We start from the raw sequence: 6,750 nt of genomic DNA, 5'->3' as shown, positions 1-6,750 counted from the left end.
GCTGCCCACTGCTCCGGGTGTGTGTGTTCACGGTGTGTTCACTTCTCACTGCTGTGTGTGCACTTGGATGGGTTAAATGCAGAGCACCAATTTCGAGTATGGGTTACCATACTTGACAAATGTCACGACTTTCACTTTCACTTAGACAACATGTCTCAAGACCTACTCATTGTCGAAATCATACTCTAAATTTAATACTGTCACATATAATTGATGTTGATGGTGTTGAAATTATGCAGCCAAGCGATGATATCTCAGATCATTATTTAGTTTTGTGCAAACTTCAAATAGCTAAAACTGTAAATTCTACTTCTTGTTACAAGTATAGTAGAACAATCACTTCTACCACAAAAGACTGCTTTGTAAGTAATCTTCCTGATGTATCCCAATTCCTCAGCATATCCAAAACCTTAGAACAACTTGATGATGTAACAGAAACTATGGACTCTCTCTTTTCTAGCATTTTAAAAACAGTTGCTTCTTTACGCTTAAGGAAGGTTAAGGAAAACAGTCTGACACCGTGGTATAATGAGCACACTCACACCCTAAAGAGAGCAGCCTGGAAAATGGAGCACAGCTGGAGGAAAACAAAACTAGAGGTATTTTGTATTGCTTGGCAGGAAAGTAACCTATCCTACAGAAAAGCATTTAAAACTGCTAGATCTGATTACTTTTCGTCTCTTTTTGAAAACAAACATAACCCCAGGTATTTATTCAATACAGTGGCTACATTAACAAAAAAAAGCATCAAAAAGTGTTGACATTTCCCAACAGCACAGCAGTAATGACTTTATGAACTACTTTACTTCTAAGATTGATACTATTAGAGATAAAATTGTAAACATGCAGCCGTCAGCTACATAGCGCATCAGACAGTGCACTATACAGGTGCTGGTCACATAATTAGAATATCATCAAAAAGTTGATTTATTTCACTTATTTCATTCAAAAAGTGAAACTTGTATATTATATTCATTCATTACACACAGAATGATATATTTCTAATGTTTATTTCTTTTAATTTTGATGATTATAACTGACAACTAAGGAAAATCCCAAATTCAGTATCTCAGAAAATTTGAATATTGTGAAAATGTTCAATATTGAAGACACCTGTTGCCACTCTCTAATCAGCTAATTAACTCAAAACACCTACAAAGGCCTTTAAATGGTCTCTCAGTCTAGTTCTGTAGGCTAGACAATCATGGGGAAGACTGCTGACTTGACAGTTGTCCAAAAGATGACCATTGACACCTTGCACAAGGAGGGCAAGACGCAAAAGGTCATTGCAAAAGAGGCTGGCTGTTCACAGAGCTCTGTGTCCAAGCACATTACTAGAGAGGAGAAGGGAAGGAAAAGATGTGGTAGAAAAAAGTACAAGCAATAGGAATAACCGCACCCTGGAGAGGACTGTGAAACAAAACCCATTCAAAAATGTGGGGGAGATTCACAAAGAGTGGACTGCAGCTGGAGTCAGTGCTTCAAGAACCACTACGCACAGACCAGAGGTGGAAAGTAACGAATTACATTTACTCGCATTACTGTAATTGAGTAGCTTTTTTGTGTACTTCTACTTTTTTAAGTAATTTTTTTTAATCTGTAATTTTACTTTTACTTAAGTATATTTTGTTTGAAATATTGTACTTCGCTACATTTTAAAACACATTAATTACTGAGTAAAAAAAAAAAAAAATCGCTCCCTGGAAGCTACGGCAGTAAATAATGGGCAGGAGAGCAAACTGGCGCTAAAATCATAAGAAAGATGCAGACAGACAAAACAGGCGTTAGTGGTGCAGACACCGCTGAAAACGAAACCACATCATATTCTGAAGTTGAACTCGAAGGAAATGAAGTGAACCCCTGGCAATATTTATGCTTTATTATGCAGTGTAAGCTGTGCTTGCGAGACCAAACCAGCAGCTTATAAAATCTCGACATCAACCCTTCGCAAGCGTGTAGAGGTGAGCTAAATAACTGCATCGTTGCATTGGTGGTTAAAATGAAGCTTTGACATTTTAGCAAGAGGTTTTGCACAAATTGGCCAAAAAGTCTGGTGCGGAGTGTGCGATATATATCGTCTGCGATAATATCATAATTGTTGTTTTAATGATGTGCGCACGCATTTAGAGTGTTCTTTCACTGTGTGATTCAGTCTGTTGAAATGCATTTAGAATGATCACAAAATTGAAGATATAGGGGCGGAAAATTTAAACATTTTTTACAACAGGACAGTAAACTAAGAGACTTGCGTTTTAGACAGCATATTGCCTGTTTTTGCTCTATTTCTACAACAAAAAATAATTCCAAACACAGCCACCAAAACACAGTTTTGCATCTCTGTGCAACATTACAGTGTTTCGTTCCTGAATGAATCAATCGTTTAAATGATTCGGTTCAATCGCAATGACTCACTGATTAACAGTGACTGGCTGACACATACTGCCCATTTTAATTTCACATTTAAAGTATCTTTTGATTTTTTTTTTTAATAATTAATTTCTTATAATTTCAAATGAGTATTCAACATTTTATGTCTGGTATATCAAAAAATTATTCATGCATTTGTAACTGCAGGTTAAATGCATTCTTGTCCTGCACTAAACAGTGAGTAAATACATCTAAATGCCACTTCCGATGAAGCTTCTGCATTTCCTCTGCACTGAAAAGATGAGTTTGTTGATACTGATTTGCCTGGTAACAGCCCAAATGTCTTATTATACTAAATAACTGATTCCTTTAATTAAAAACTACTAGTTTGAGATTAATAGGCCTATCCCAGGGGTGTCAAACTCAGTTGGAGGGCCGTAGCCCTGCAGAGTTTAGTTCTAACCCTGCACACATATAATGTATTTCAAATAAGCCTAAATGATTAGATTAGCTGGATCAGGTGTGTTTAATTAGGGTTATATCTAAACTGTGCAGGACTGTGGCCCTCCAGGAACTGAGTTTGACACCCTTGCCTGTCCCATTTTTGCTCTGAGTAAATTTTAAATTAGCTACTTTTTACTTGAGTAGATTTTTAGACTGGTACTTTTACTTGTACTTAAGTAAAATTTCATTAATGTAATGGTACTTTTACTTGAGTAGAATATTTTTGTACTCTTTCCACCTCTGGCACAGACGTATGCAAGACATGGGTTTCAGCTGTCGGATTCCTTGTGTCAAGCCACTCTTGAACAACAGACAGCGTCAGAAGCGTCTCGCTTCAAAAAGGACTAGACTGCTGCTGAGTGGTCCAAAGTTATGTTCTCTGATGAAAGTAAATTTTGCATTTCCTTTGGAAATCAGGGTCCCAGAGTCTGGAGGAAGAAAGGTGAGGCACACAATCCATGTTGCTTGAGGTCCAGTGTAAAGTTTCCACAGTCAGTGATGGTTTGGGGTGCCATGTCATCTGCTGGTGTTGTTCCACTGTGTTTTCTGATGTCCAATGTCAATGCAGCCATATACCAGGAAGTTTTAGAGCACTTCATGCTTCCTGCTGCTGACCAACTTTATGGAGATGCAGATTTCATTTTCCAATAGGACTTGGCACCAGCACACAGTGCCAAAGCTACCAGTACCTGGTTTAAGGATCATGGTATCCCTGTTCTTAATTGGCCAGCAAACTCGCCTGACTTTAACCACATGGAAAATCTATGGGGTATTGTGAAGAGGAAGAAGCAATATGCCACACCCAAGAATGCAGAAGAGCTGAAGGCCACTATCAGAGCAACCTGGGCTCTCATAACACCTGAGCAGTGCCACAGACTGATCGACTCCATGCCACGCCGCATTGCTGCAGTAATTCAGGCAAAAGGAGCCCCAAATAAGTATTGAGTGCTGTACATGCTCATACTTTTCATGTTCATACTTTTCAGTTGGCCAAGATTTCTAAAAATCCTTTCTTTGTATTGGTCTTAGGTAATATTCTAATTTTCTGAGATACTGAATTTGGGATTTTCCTTAGTTGTCAGTTATAAACATCAAAATTAAAAGAAATAAACACTTGAAATATATTAGTCTGTGTAATGAATTAATATAATATACAAGTTTCACTTTTTGAATGGAATTAGTGAAATAAATCAACTTTTTGATGATATTCTAATTATATGACCAGCACCTGTAGATCCCCTGAGGAACAGTTCCACTCATTCTCTACTATAGGAGAGGAAGAATTGTATAAACTTGTTAAATCATCTAAACCAACAACATTTATGTTAGACCCTATTGCATCTAAGCTCCTAAAAGAGGTGCTTCCAGAAGTTATAGATCCTCTTCTGACTGTTATTAATTCATCATTGTCATTAGGATATGTCGCCAAAACCTTCAAACTGGCTGTTATTAAGCCTCTCATCAAAAAACCACAACCTGACCCCAAAGAACTAGTTAATTATAGACCGATCTTGAATCTCCCTTTTCTGTCCAAAATACTAGAAAAGGTAGTATCCTCACAATTATATTCCTTCTTAGAGAAAAATGGTATCTGTGAGGATTTCCAGTCAGGATTTAGACTGTATCATAGTACTGAGAGTGCTCTCCTTAGAGTTACAAATGACCTGCTCTTATCATCTGATTGTGGTTGTATCTCTCTATTAGTGCTATTGGATCTTAGCACTGTGTTCAACACTATTGACCACAACATTCTTTTGCATATGTAACCCAGGTTACTAAGAGCCCTGTTAATGTAAAATAGAAAAGGGAATAAAACACCATAAGACTCGTGAATATGTAAATCAGCACTTTATTTTAATAACATTGTGAAGTAGAAAATGTATAAATGAAAAAATAAATAAATAAATAAATAAATAGACAAACAATTAATAAAATAGAAAAATAAATAAATAGAAATTTAAATATATAAGAGTTATAAGAAGAATACATTTACTTATTTCATTCTTTTCATTTTTTTTCCCATTTTTGTCTTTTTGTTGGTTTTGATGTATTGAAACTCTGACTTACTATTATTATCATCATCTTTTTTTGACTTTTATTATTGCATTATTGCATTCCCTTTAATACACCTTACCTGTTTCTAATGCAGCCAGTGTTGTTGTCATTTCCTTCTACCCTTGTTGCTGACACAGTCTCTTGAGCGAATCTGATCTTCTGGTCGCTGGTCCAAAATTAGAAACGGTGTATTCCTTTTCCGCTCATTTCCGTTATTTACTCTTTGAGAGGGAGGGTCGCACTTGCGCCGCGACACGCGTTACAGAAGTCATGGCCTAATGGTTAGAGAGTCGGACTCCCAATCGAAGGGTTGTGAGTTCGAGTCTCGGGCCGGCAGGAATTGTGGGTGGGGGGAGTGCATGTACAGTTCTCTCTCCACCTTCAATACCATGACTTAGGTGCCCTTGAGCAAGGCATCGAACCCCCAACTGCTCCCCGGGCGCCGCAGCTTAAAATGGCTGCCCACTGCTCCGGGTGTGTGTTCACAGTGTGTGTGTGTGTTCACTGCTCTGTGTGTGTGCACTTCGGATGGGTTAAATGCAGAGCACGAATTCTGAGTATGGGTCACCATACTTGGCTGAATGTCACGTCACTTTCACTTTCAGAAAGTTGCCAGCCAGCCAGGAGACTGTTGCTTAGCAACAAGGACAACAATAGGAAAGGCAGAAAACGAGAACATTTATTACGTAGAAAAAGTGCTGACTTTACTTTGCGATAATGGAAATCATAGAGAGAGAAAACGTGAACGTGGAAAGTGCAGTCATAGTCAAAGGCCTCACGTTAACTGAGACAGATAGCGAGCTAGAGACGTTCTTGCAAAAGTATGGATCAATTAGACGTAATTTGATAATCGATGACCAAACTTCTGAGTTCCATCACCATGGTATTGTGGAATATGCTCACAGCACTTCCATGTTGAACTTAACACCATTGTTACCCTTAACCCTGGGAAGTCTCTCAAACCCGAATGTTACATTCCAAGTACGAGCTCTGGCTAGCGTCTGTAAGCAGACAGCTAGTGGTACGGTCACTGAAGAGTAGCTTGAAACGTTGAAAGCCCTTGCTAGGGGAAGTGGGAAACCTTTCTTAGATGTGCTTCAGGGGGAGTTGGAAAAGCTTCAGGAAGCCCACTCCGCTAACCGTACTCCAGTAAGAGCACAAAATGCAAGCTTTAATGATTCTCAGAGTGTGGAAGCAATCGTTCCAGAACCTGTGTGTTGTTCCCCGATGCCCTTGTCTACCTCTGCTGAAACATTAGAAATGCGAACCCCAGAATCAAAAGACCCAACCAAGAGACGGGAGGCCCCTATGGCCTTCCCAAATCCAGAAAATGTTGATTGCGTTACCGTGACTACTAACCCTACTTTTCCTGCGAGCATTGCTGACCCACCGGGTATTCAAAGAATGGTAGTAGAGCACATAGTGAAGACTGCTGATGCCACAATGGCACAGCAGGCCTCAGTTCCACTTAGGGTTTTCTCAGGGAGGAGCCCGCGCCCTCCAAACAAACCCGATTTTGATACTTGGCGAGCAAGTGTAGATCTCCTGTTAAGTGACCCGTCGGTTTCAGACTTGCATAGAGCGCGGAGGATCTTAGATAGCTTGTTGCCTCCAGCCGCAGACGTAGTGAAGCACGTGCGACCTCCAGCTTTGCCAGCAGTATATCTTGAGTTGCTGGAGTCAGTCTATGGTTCTGTGGAGGATGGTGATGAACTGTATTAACCAAGTTCATGGGCACCTTACAGAATCAGGGAGAAAAGTCATCAGATTTTTTGCATCGGTTGCAAGTTATTGTGAGTACAACGATTAGGAGGGGAGGCATTG

The sequence above is a fragment of the Cyprinus carpio genome, chromosome A14 (assembly GCF_018340385.1).
Source record: "Cyprinus carpio isolate SPL01 chromosome A14, ASM1834038v1, whole genome shotgun sequence".
Classification (NCBI taxonomy): Eukaryota; Metazoa; Chordata; class Actinopteri; order Cypriniformes; family Cyprinidae; genus Cyprinus; species Cyprinus carpio.
Note: the sequence above shows the minus strand (reverse complement) of the source record.